The 13,594-nt window shown below is 42.0% G+C and overlaps 1 non-coding gene across 1 annotated transcript; it reads left to right on the top strand.

The window, feature by feature from the left end:
* Positions 1–247: 247 nt before the first annotated feature.
* Positions 248–324, top strand: LOC136767029 (small nucleolar RNA SNORD66). The gene has a single exon (XR_010821808.1). It is a non-coding gene; the product is annotated as a small nucleolar RNA SNORD66 (small nucleolar RNA).
* The last annotated feature ends 13,270 nt before the right edge of the window (positions 325–13,594 follow it).

Here is a 13,594-nt window from a genome sequence, read left to right as displayed (position 1 = left end):
GCCCAGTGCTCACGGCAGGGCGAGAGGAAGGAGCCGTGAATCATCAATGTGTCATTCACGGATGAGATTCAGCTCAACAAGGCCGAGAAGGCCTGGAAACCTACAATTAAGCAGGCTCCCACAGTGGGTGATGACCCCGAGGTCATTAAGACCCAGGTATGTAGGAGCAGAGGACACGGTTCTTGTTTGGGGGGGTGGGAATAATAATTTGCTAGTCTAGTAAAGGGGATTGTGGGTAAACTTGGAGCCCCAGCGATGATCTGTTTTTAGTGCCATGGTGTCTGGGCCACTGACCTCTACTGATGGAGAAGAGGAGCTGAGGGGCTGAATACGCTCACATATGCACCCACCTCTCCAGAACAAATAAAAACACGCACTTCGCCAAGGTTTGCAGAACTAACTATTTTTCCTTCCTTCCCTCCTCCCCCCTTTCCCTTCAACAGGAGCTGTTCCGCAGGGTGAACGGTATCCTGAACAAGCTGACCCCACAGATGTTCCAGCCGTTGATGCGTCAAGTGAACGAGCTGACCATCGACACGGAGCAGCGACTCCAGGGTGTCATGGAGCTCATCTTCGAGAAGGCCATCTCCGAACCCAACTTCTCCGCCACATACGCCAATATGTGCCAGTGTCTTCTGAGGGTGAGAGAAGGAGGGTGACGGGGAAAGTGAAGTAACAGAGGGAGAGAGGGGATGGTAGAGGATTGTGAAGATGCTATTTGTGTAAATTTGAATTTGTAAAATGTATTATGCCTTGAACTGCACTGTATTATTGCACTTTGTATTGCTCTCATATTGGACAAGGGCGTCTGCTAGGAAATAATAATAATAATAATAATAATAATAATAATAATAATAATAATAATAATAATAATAATAATAATAATAATACAGATACATGGATCAGATTCGTTTAGCTCTGGAATTGTAATTTGTGGGAGTTCAGTTTTGAATGGACTAGCAGATGCCTGTCTTGTGAAGCGCATATCAAGAGTTTTCACTCCGACACCTATTGAAGATGAAAGCCAGCATGGCACACAGACCATGCTTAGGAAGTTTCCATCTTGCTTAGGATTTATGTTGTTCCTGCTCCCCTTTCTGTAGTTCAAAGTCCCGGCTGCTGACAAGCTGGGAGAGATGGTGCCTTTCCGCACTCTGCTTTTGAACCGCTGCCAGAAGGAGTTTGAGATGGAGGAGGATGGAGACGAGGTCTTTGAGAAGAAGCAGAAGTTGCTGGATGTATCCTTGGTGGTAAGAACATTTGAACGTATTTTTTAGGGCTGCCTCGATTAATCAATTAATCGGGTCTATGAATCAACTAATGAATTGACGTTCAATATTTTTTCTGTTTAATCGAGCAGATTTAAAAAACAAAAGTCATAATAGTGACTGTCGATTATACGGTTAACACTAGAATCGCAGAGATTTTGAACTACCTACAAGAGCTGATAGCTCTTTTAATGTTGTGGTATAATGAAAGGCAAACGATCGTATAAAACTAGCATAAATGGAGTAGTATTTAAATGTCAATATGAACATAGAACATTCAAATGATTTGTATAAATTACATCAAAGCACTTTGTTTTCTAAACGTGTACACTGCACAATCAAAACTAATAAAAAAGTGTTTAATCACTCAATCTGAGTACAACTGTAATGCTACACAATGCGTGTGTTTTTCATGCACATGAAAGACTGTAGGTGAGCTAGAGATCACAACTTGATTTGCGATTATGCAGCTAAAACGTTACTTAGGCATATTTAATCCATATATTTAGTAAAATTAAAGAACGGGTCTGCACAGAGTATTCAGGAACACAGAGTAATTCACATTAAATCGGTCAAACTGAGCAGCCCTGCGCTTCTACAGTGTTAAATTATAAAGGCAAATCAGGCAAGATATCACATCATGAGAGCTATGGTACAGCATCCCCGCACAAACTGCAGGGTTATAGCTGCTAAAAACTACAGTCCAGCTTTGGATTCAAACTGGATTCGTAAGGAAAAACTAAAGACAAAGGAAAGGTTTTCTGTTTAATTTGCATGCAATGCTTTCCTTACAAGGGCAGTGTGAATTTACAGTATCATTTGTGAGCAAAACACCAGTTTGCTGTTTTTCCATTCCCATTCTGCGTTGTTATACTGTAATATGCTTAGTATTTATTAAAGTATTACTGTGTGGCACAACCACTTAAAGACTGTTACACTTATTTTAATAAGTGCCTGATTAATCTGCCGATTAATCAACTAATTAACTGATTAACCAATCAAATATTTGAATCGACTGGCAGCCCAAGTATTTTTTTAAAATATAAACAGGGTTCGTCTGGAAAAAGTCTGGAAAATGCAAAACTGATTTCCAGGGCTTGCAAATGCTTGAATAATCATGCCTCCATTATGATAGTATGTAATTAAGTGCCGTGTGTGCGCAGGGCGAGGAGCGGCAGCGTCTATGTGACGAGCTGCAGGAGGCCAAGCGCAAGGCCCAGTGGCGCACGATAGGCAACATCAGGTTCATTGGGGAGCTATTCAAGGTGAAGATGCTGGTGAAGAAAACCATGCACAATTGCATCGTCAAGCTGTTGAAGAACCACGAAGAGTCCCTGGAGTGCCTGTGCCGACTCCTCTCCACTATCGGCAAAGACCTGGACTTGGAGACTGCCAAGGTAAGGCAGGTCCAGCTGCCGCGCCAGACTGAGCCCTGGCTAAACATCCAGCAACATGATGGGGCCTCTAGACAGTGGTCTAAATAAGTGTTTCTGAGCATCAGAAGAAGCCTTCTTGAAGGAATGCTGCTTCACTCGGTGATATAAAGTTGTTTCTGTACCTGCTGTCTGCACTGTTTTCTAATTGTTCTGTCTTGACTTTTCACCAGCCCCGCATGGACCAGTACTTCAGCCAGATGGAGCAGATCATCAGAGAGAGGAAGACCTCCCCTCGAATCCGCTTCTTGCTGCAGGATGTCTTGGACCTGAGAAGAGTAAGTCATGAGTGATGGGAGAATAGAAACCTTCCTTGCTTTCAGCTTCCCACCCCCCCAATCCCTGTGTGCCTCTCGTTCTCTCTCTCTACAATGGTCACTGACTCTTTCTCCCCTTCCTCAGGATAACTGGGTGCCCCGGAGGGGTGACCAGGGTCCTAAGACAATCGACCAGGTCCACAAGGAAGCAGAGCTGGAGGTGCACTGTGAGCAGATCAAGGTGCAACAGCAGCTCATGAGCAAGAAGGACAACCGACGTGATGCGAACTTCAGCGAAAGTGTCCTGTCACGTGTCGGTCAGGCCAGAGCAGAGCGGGCCAGAGCAGAGCAGGCCAGGAAGAGAGTGACTTTTGCGAAAGTACTAGAAATAGAAGCACCAGTCCTTCTCTGGCGAAGATGAAAGCATCAACATACGATCATTCAATTTCTTTCCCTTCTCTGTTTAATCTACAAAATAAAATGATAATGTTCTTCTGTTCAAACTATGACTCTTGATCAGTGTGTATGTGGTGTCATATATATATCTATAGTTAGCACTAGTCTCGGAGTTCACTACCTCCTATAAAATCTAATAGAGACTAGTACTAAACTGTGTTTGTGAAGCCGCCGCTAAGACATTGTGAGCAGAAGTTCGATAGTTGTACAGTGCGACAGGAACTGCTATGAATTTGAAAAAGGACGTTTTAAGACCAATTAAAAGTATCTGATGAATATAAGCAGTTCAGCGTGTTAAATACCTTTTAAATAATTGTAGCTTCAAAGCAGCATCATAGCTTTTTTCTGGAAGGATTTATGAGAGGATCTTGCATTTGACCTGACAGGAAGGTCGAAGGTCATCAGAAAGGGCATTTTCAGGTACATCATACATGGGTTCCTATATGTGTTCCTTTGTAAGTATGAGCCTAACTGCACTATGAAAGGAGTTATGAGTTAGTTCTCACTTTGACCTTAAGTAGAGGTCAAAGGTCACAGTGGAGGACATTTCTGAACAGACCTCATGTGAGTTCCTATCTGAGTTCTGTAGCAATCATCAGCCTATCTACACTCTTTAGGGCAATATCAACAATTGTAAGCATTGATTGACATTGAAGGTGAGGTCAGAGGTCAAGATTAAGGGTGCAGTAAACTTTGATCTTCAATCTGAAAGCAGTTATAAGGCAAAACAACATATACTTGATATTTGAACCCTAAAGGAAGGGTCAAAGTTCAAACATTTTTTTCAGAACATATTTGGCACTTTATGACATGATGTATGATGACTGTGATGACTTTTGAAAGCTGTAAGCCAAAAATCCCAAAAAAATCACCTTTGACCTGAAAGGAAAGGTCAGAGGTCAAGTTGAAGGTCATGCTTGGAAAGACCCCATCTGGTTTCCTATACATGTTCTATAGTGACAAACATTGTATCTGCCACCCGTAAAGTGTCATAAGCTGTCAAATGTCAAAAAAAATTTGGGCAATATCCCATGATCCTTAGCTCCTATAGGATGCAAGATACACACTTTTCTATGTTCCATAGTAATATTACTCTGAAACGTATGCTGGAAGGAGAAATGAGATGTTCAACAAAACAAGTTCTAACATAACCAGAGGGTCAAAGGTCAGATAAATTCAGAAAGATAATCTATGGTTTACTATTAGTGTTAAATTGTAAGAATAGTGCTAACAGTAAGCTTTCAGAATGTCAAAAATGTTAGGGTCCTTGGGGGCCTCAAGACGATCTAGACCACCAATCAGCACCAAAAACAATAGCATAATTCTCTGATATTGTACAAAAAGTGTTTACAGTGTCATCGTGATGGTTGAAACACTGTAGGACGAGATGCGTTTAAAAAAGTGGTCAGAAACGAGAATTAGAAAAATTATAAAGAAACCGAGAAAGAACAAGATAACTAATTTAAATCCAATAACTATAACTAAATACGAATAGGATCAAAAATCATTAACTATTAGTATAACTGAACTATAACTAAAACACTGGATGAAGTGGGGATTGAGAATGAATGGATGAAACCAAAGACAGCCTCCCAGGAGCAGGATTGTTTGACAGCTGCTTCCATCGAATCTGTCACCTTGACACAAGTTAAAAAAATACACTTGCAGGAAAAGCACTGTAACTTCAAAGGTCACCTGGAATGGACTTCCTGGTATCACTCAACTCATATGTTTTTGAAGAGTGTAATTTTAGGACAGAATTGACCCATGTCTAAGGAGGTGTTCAGGCTGGCTTGTCCCCCACTAGGATCTCCAGAGTAAGGGATCCTGGCTCCTGCAGATGAGGAGGAGAATCAGGACAGTCAGGACATCACACAGATATCCAGAGGCCCAGAGTGGCCAACATGCTCTGTTGTGCACATCTGCCTTAAGCATTGACAGCAGTCTTACACATTGCAGCTGTCTGGAATCAAGATACGGACCTGCTCTCAGCAAATCAACAAACCTCTTTGCTGGAATATTTGTCTGGTGATGTTCCAATCCTGCAAAATATAAAAACATAAAACCACTGAGTGTCATTGCCAGAAATGGTGGGACAGACGGGACTTCTCAATGCTGAGGTTTAAAGTCCTAGACTACAAAGCAAAGCTGATGGACAGAGAGAGAGAGCGGTACCTCCTTGTAGTGGATTTCCAGCCAGGAAAACCCAGGTGACACATAGGCAGGCACCTCCAGTTCAATGTCAGTCCATCAGAACCTACAAAGAGAAACACCAAACCCATAAGACTCATCAGACACAATTACTATAACAAAACTGTTCAAGGATTAAATAAGGCCACAATACGTGATATATTTGGGAACATACTGGAACACAATCATTTGTTTGATAAAAAAAAAAAAGAGGAGGCCTACAATTGTGTTATGTATGCGTCTGTAAGGCAAGGAACTCCTATTTGTTATGCAACTGTTTTTCTATGGTATCGTTAAGTTGGGGGGTGTTTTGTGTGTTGTGCTGGCATACATTAAACAGGTGTTATGATGAATCCTGCACCCCTTGGATATCGTGAATCCCCTAGCAATCACCCTGATTTCGCACTTGCGCAGACCGCTCTAGATTGATTTGGTGCATGCGCACTAGGAGGACATGGTGAAAAGTGCAAACACTCAGAAAACGGTCCTTGATGTTGATGCTTTGGTTATTGCCCGAGATGTCCGGCGCCAGGAAGCAGCGAATAACAGAAAGTGTGAGTATTAGGTTACATTTCTGTGGCACTGGCAGCAAGAGGCAACCATGACTACGCCACTCCCTGTTCACTTTAAAGTGAGGGGGGAGGAACTCACTAAACCCCTCTCACTCTCCCCACGCAAACTGCCTAATATATGGGCAAATTACTGTACACAATAGAAAAAGGGGAAAAGGAAAACTATAGGTCCAGCCAACCTCTAATCTAAAGCTAAAGCTAATTAAAACACTAAGCTAATCCTATCCCTATGGGTGGCTTATATAAAAACAGGGGTGTATCTATCAAGTCCAAGGAAAGAACAAAGCACGTACTGTGCGGTCTCCCGTGCTCTGTGTCCCGAAAAAGTCCCTCCCGGGCCGGTGGAGTGGATCCATCAACTTATATGCACTGCTTCCGCATCAGTCCGTTTCTACGGGCCGCTTCAGTCTCTCCGCTGACCCTCCATGTTCAGGCTTTGTTACCAGGTCCTGTCCTGCTTGCTCTGCCCCTGCTCTCCTCAGTCTCCCTCTCACAATGCAGGTTGGCTACTTTTAAGCCCAGTTCTTTAGTCTGGAGCAGGGAGGTTATTGGTTGGAGAGTGTTTGGTGATTGCTCCGGAGGAAATTGTCCAGTGAGGAGAGGTGTGTTGGAATGTGTGCATGCCACAGCGTGGAATGTGCATAGTGAATGCAAGACGCGCTCATTGAAAGTAAAAGAATGTAAAATACAAGAAATAAAGATACAATCAGTGAAAACAAGTAATAAGTGAAAGAAAACAAAGATAATAAACCAAACCAATACATTAAATCAGTATAAAAGAAAACCCCAGAGACACACCTAATATTACACACACCCACACTGCCCCGTACTCCCTGCAACATTTCTGTTGGTCCTTCCCCCCAAAAAACGCATTTGAGATCAATTTGCTGGGTGAGTATAAGCTGCTACACTGTTAGAGGCTACAGTGCATAATAATAAAATGCATAGGCCACTCGACTGTGTGTGAATAATGTGAGTACAAATACAATAATTGAGATTGCTACAGTAGCTAAAAGGAGGGATATCATATGGACTAATATCTGAGTCTGATATGAGACGTTGAGTTTTTAACGGGACAGTCAGTGATTTGAATTAAACTGTATGTGTCCTGACAACTCTCTCACAATTGTTTAAATGGCCCAGTTTTTAGCTTTTCTTGTTTAGATTCACTTAAACATTTAAACCTTAAAACAATCTGGTCACTTTAAAACATGTTTTCATTATCTACGCTACACATCCCTTTTGTTATATTTCCATAGCCTACTTCTTTTCACTTAAAATAAATTATAGGGAACGGGTTTCTCTTTTCTCTGGGCTTAGGTCTTTTCATTTAAAAATGATTGGTTATATAGCTCAGTTGTGTTTGTGTGCTCAATATCAATGTTATCAATGTCGTTATACTGGAAAAAACGAATCAATTAAATCAATGAAACTATAGGCTATTTTTGCAAAACTATACACGCTAACCTTACACAAAACCAGCAAAGCATTATACATCTCTTGCAAATTCAAACAATTCTTGCAAAACTCTTTGAACTCTTTTACAGTTTTTCCCATTTGTTTGTGCACGTTTGCTGAATCTTTGGCTCATTTTCCTAAAACTCTAAACACAAAACACAAAACCACTAACATAAAATGCATAACTCTACAAATCTCTAGCAAAAGCAAACACTGCATTCAAAACTGTTTTATCTCTTTCCAAAAAGTTTTTTTTGCATCAAAATGACACACACACACACGTGTCATATGAATAGATCTGTCTACCAACCAACAACACACTGATGTGCTCAACACAAAACACTACTATGAATATCCCATCAGTAGATTTATGCCTTTTGCATTTTCAGTGTTACACTGTAGCCGGTTGTAAAAGATTGTCACAGTAATGTATACCTACTCAAATATATATAAACAAACACACACATGCAATACAGTAATAAAAACATTGTCATTTATTTCCAAAATGCAGTATTTTTGAACACATGTGTTTTGTATGTAACACTTTCCATACCCAACAGGAGAAAACCAGTAAAAACATTCAGTAAGATTAAGGGCTTTTTGTACAAAAATAAAAAATGAAAGTGGCTCAATCTTTCAAAACTCTAAACACAAAAAGACAAAAACACATGCAAAATGTAAGACAAAAGAAATTAGGCTGCATCCCGCCTACTATTTTGATCTGGCCACAGCACAAGCGATGTTCTCCCTGGCTAAACAGCGGGGACAGTGTCTTCTGGTGTGACGGATCCAGCCACCGAAAGCCCCCACATTAACTTCACCACATATATCCTCCATTGCCTGGAGAAGAGGCATGCGTGCAAGGGGATGGTGGTCATACACCTTCCATCTCCATGCCGAAAAAAACTCTTCAATTGGGTTTAGGAATGGGGAATATGGTGGGAGGTATAGAACAATAAATTGTGGGTGGTCGATGAACCAGCCGTGGACCAGAGCAGCCTGCCGGAAACTCACGTTGTCCCAGATGACAACATACCTGGGCTGCTCTGGTCCACCCCTCTGCTCGACTGGAATGAGGATGCCATGTAGTGTGTCTAGGACTGTGATGAGAAGGGCGGTGTTGTAAGGACCAAGGCTGGCATGGTGATGGAGGTCGCCTGCGCACATGGTGATATTCCCTCCACACTGTCCAGGGACATTCACAGTGGCATGGTGGCCAATAATGGTCCACCCCTGGCCCCTTCTTTTGACTAGGTTGAAGCCAGCCTCATCAATGTAAATATAAACGTGCTGAATTGCAGTGGCATCCAGCTCCAAGACTCTCTGAAACAGACAACAAGACAATATGTGAAATAAACCTAGAGCAGTCAATATGGTGAGGCACAATACACTGGATTACAGTACTGTAATGTGTCTATACAGTGCTTATATGATAGTAAATTCACAGTATAGTACTTACATGCACATATTCATAGCAGTGATCTTTAACCCTAACTTAGTTTCGCTCAAATGGCACCCTTTAGACCTGTTTCCGGATTCAGTTGCTCTGTAATACACAGTCCAATGTAGACAAGCCCACCTGGTGAATGTTATTGAATATTGTGTTGTATGCAATTATGTGGTTCTGGATTTCTCGTAGTCTAATGGTATTGTTTGCCACCACCATGTTCACAATAGTGGCCTGTTCTGGTGTGAACAGCTTGTGTCTTCCACCATCTCTCAGTTCTGCAGAAGATCCACAAATATAATATGATTGGTTACAGTAAGCTAAAATAATCTACTTTCTTTCAGTATGAAATTACATTACTGTAACATTGGCTAACAATCACTGAGTAACATAGGCCTACTGATATGACGGACTGCAGTATACTATAGCATACATAGATTGGAGCATAGTGTAGATGGTAGGTAACCTACCAGTTCTCATTTCTGAATGTACGGATGATAGATGCAAACATGTAGCGGCTCAGGTTGGGCTGAAACTCTCTGCCCAGCCTCCCTCATACTCAATCCATGGTTGAGCACATGGTCAACCAATGTGGCCCTGATCTCATCTGAGACAACTCTCCTTCCTTGTCCTCCTCTTCCTTCTCTTACTCTCACTTCTTGACCTCTAGCTCTTGCTTCACCATTGACTTCCATTTTCCTCCAGAACAGGAGAGCTCATCTGAGGCCTTTTATAGTGCTAAAGCTCTGATTTCTAAGTGAACAATTCAGCAAATAGTGTTTACACCTGTGAGGAGTGGGTGTTGCCAATTGGTGTATAGAGCTTGGCATTGTGATTGGCGTTGCTTTCCAAAGGGACTACAGAGATTTTAATTTTGAATGTTGTGCCTAATGTAGAGAACTGTGTGTAGTGTTTTGCAAAAAGTGGGATATAGAATTGGAAAAGCAGGAATTGTTCTTGCAATTTTGCAGACTTGGTTCAGGGATTTGGTACATGAGTTTCAGGTTTCGGTGATTGCGATTCATGTTCCAGTGTGTAAACAATTGGGAAAAACTGTAATAAAAAGCAAGTGTTTTTTATTTACAAAACAGGGCCAACAGTCTTTTCAGCGGTTTAGTCAGCACTGGAAAAAAATGTAGATCGAAAATCAAGTCGAAACGTGACCTAAAAGTCAAATCGAATCGAGGATTTGGAGAATCGTTACACCCCTAGTGCAGTGTTGTATGGGCCTAGGATTGCATGATGGTGAAGGACGCCGTTTTGACCAATAGCCGCACACAATGTTATGTTGCCACCACGTTGTCCCGGGACGTTGATGATGGCACAGTGTCCAATGATATTTCTGCCACGGCCCCTTGTTTTTGCAAGGCTGAAACCTGCCTCGTCCTCCTATAATAGCTCACGATGCACTGCATCTGCTTCTAGCTGAAAGAGATGAGACAAAACAATGTAGCACAATATGAACAGACAGGGGTCAGTCAATATGATGTAGCACCATAAACTTACAGATCCAGTACCAATGATAGGATAGGAGAGCTTACCTGCACATATTCTTATCTCAGTTGTTTTACACGGTCTGAGTTTCTTTCGAAAGGGACTCCGTATAGCTGCATCCTAATTCGGTTGCGTTTCAGTAGATGAGAGTGCAGAGAGACTAACTGTGTTGGTGTCTTGCAATGTGGTGTTATCTGCAATTTTGTGGTCCTGCATTTCTCTGAGTCTGATGCAGTTATTTGCAATGACCATATTTACAATGTGGGTCTCAGTCGACCAGATACTGGTTTTCTTGCAGTTCTGTAAAAACATTTGAAAGGTTTTAGTGATAGATCCTTCTCATTATGAAAGTACAGTACACATTACAGTACCAGTAAGACTACAGCACTTAAAGTTACTTACCGGTTCTCATTTTGAAATATCTGGATGATACCTGCAACAGGATAGCACCTCATATTTGGTTGAACCCGTTGCCCAGCCTCCCTCATGCTCATCCCTTGGTTGACAACATGGTCAACCACAGTTGCTCTGATTTAATCAGTTATTGTGTTCCTGACTCCTCTTCCTCTTCCCTGTTCTCTCCTTCTCCCCTATCCTACTTCACCTCTTCCTTCTTCTCCTCCTCTAGTTCTCACCCCTGTAGCGTTATGATGGGTTATTTTGATAAGAGCATTTTAGCTCTGAGCTGAAGCACTGATCCAAAGAAGACCTCTCCCCCCAAAGTTATCAGATTTCCTTAAAGCGTGGGACTGGTTTAGATCAAAGTGACAGTCTGGGAGGATGGCACCGAGAATAGGCCAAATAGTTTGGAATCCTGCTATGAGATGTCTGGAGAAAGGGGCCTGTAGCTAATAAAAAAACTCTTTGAAGTGGACGAGAGCCGAAATCCTGACATAGAGGTACGAACCCGGGCCAACCGGCATTTCCAAAAGATGGCATGGACTGACATCAGTCATAAATCAAGCCCCCCTCCAATAGGACACTGGGGGCTGAAACCGAAATCCAATCTCAAAAACTGAAGAACCAATCACCTATCGATCTGACAGGCGTATAAAGAACAGCGTACAGTCTCTCTCTCTCACCTGAACCAGTAACTCGCTGCCACAGCTCAACCTGTAGCTCTGTTGCCCGAACCGGAACCAGAAACCAACCAAGTCTTTGCCGGCAACAGAAGAGTTAAACTGGGAGAAGGAGATTGAGCTGTACGAAGAATTCTTTTAAAGGACTTTATTAAATAAAGAACTTTACAGACTGCACTGCCCGCCTGTGCCCACCTGATCAGTGGAGTCGACTGTATACGCAAGTGTTCAGTCATTTAAACAGCTATTTGAGTCTTAAGAAACTTGACCCTTGGAACAAACAGGGCCCTGCTTTCCTCAAAGACTTCGTCTTCAAGTAACTACGGTGGAAACCCTGCTTACAAAGAAGATTTTGTGCACAACCTTGGAGCCTTCAAACCAGTGGAAAATCTGTTTGGAAAAGACTCTGTTTCGCGAAACCCGCAACTTCCAGGTGCATCGACTGAGTGGAAGTTCTTGGACAAAGCCGAACCGGACTGCCTTTGTTCCAAACCACACGGACCTCGTGCCGTGTGCTGTTATCTGAGCCCGAAGCCAGAGAGGCCTCTCTGCGACGAAGTTCAGATAAGTTTAACAGTTTGGAGTTTGTGATTCATGACATTTGAGAAATCAATTAGAAATGTTAATCTGTGATTCATAACTCTAGAATGTGTAATATCATTTAGTTTTCTTAAATATAAATGTGTGTTGCATTAAACTGTTTTGTTGATAATTTTAGAAATAAAATCTGTCAACGCCGAGAAATATCTTCTCATTCCTGTTTACCTGTTTAATCTGAAATTGTCACAAGTTAATAGACACCAGATTATAGGTGGCTGTGCCTATCCTTAATCATTGAATAATAATCAGTTAAGGGAAATTGTGGTAACAAGTAATGATAGGATCTTTCTCGGCACCTAAACGTAAATGAGACTGATATATATATAACGAGAAGTTACCTGAAATAAATACTAACCTGCATAGTTATTTAATGTCTGACTAACAATACTAATGAGAGACTCACCTTCGTCTTACTAACCGGTATTGTAGTCAATGTGTTTATAACCTTTTTTGTTTAACGATTTGTGTGATATCATATGCGATCCCATGGTCTTTGATTTGGTCACGGAAGTGATTTGTCTTTGATTTGTTGATCTAGAGTTGAATTTTAATTAGTTTTTCCCTTTTGTATAATTAGCGTAGTGCTACATTTAGTCTTTGTTTTGAATAAATTTGACAATTTATATCTTTGGTATTGGTGTCTGTGTCCAATTATTACGGAAATTGAGTTCTACAAGATTCCAGGATTCGTGATAAGGTGATACTATTCACTATACTATATTCACAGCCTTTGCCATGACACTCAAAATTGAGCTCAGGTGCATCCTGTTTCCACTGATCATCCTTGAGATGTTTCTACAACTTGATTGGAGTCCACCTGTCTATATAAGGTCCCACAGTTAACAGTGCATGTCAGAACACAAACCAAGCCATGAAGTCCAAGGAATTGTCTGTAGACCTCCGAGACAGGATTGTATCGAGGCACAGATCTGGGGAAGGGTACAGAAATATTTCTGCAGCATTGAAGGTCCCAATGAGCACAGTGGCCTCCATTATCCGTAAATGGAAGAAGTTTGGAACCATCAAGACTCTTCCTAGAGCTGGCCGCCCGGCCAAACTGAGCGATCGGGGGAGAAGGGCCTTAGTCAGGGAGGTGACCAAGAACCTGATGGTCTCTCTGACAGAGCTCCAGCGTGTCTCTGTGGAGAGAGGAGAACCTTCCAGAAGAACAACCATCTCCACAGCACTCCACCAATCAGGCCTGTATGGTAGAGTGGCCAGACGGAAGCCACTCTTCAGTAAAAGGCACATGACAGCCCACCTGGAGTTTGCCAAAAGGCACCTGAAGGACTCTCGGACCATGAGAAACAAAATTCTCTGGTCTGATGAAACAAAGATTG

The sequence above is a fragment of the Amia ocellicauda genome, chromosome 13 (assembly GCF_036373705.1).
Source record: "Amia ocellicauda isolate fAmiCal2 chromosome 13, fAmiCal2.hap1, whole genome shotgun sequence".
Taxonomy (NCBI): Eukaryota; Metazoa; Chordata; class Actinopteri; order Amiiformes; family Amiidae; genus Amia; species Amia ocellicauda.
The sequence above is the reverse complement of the archived record's forward strand: the minus strand, read 5'-3'. Positions and strand labels throughout refer to the sequence as shown.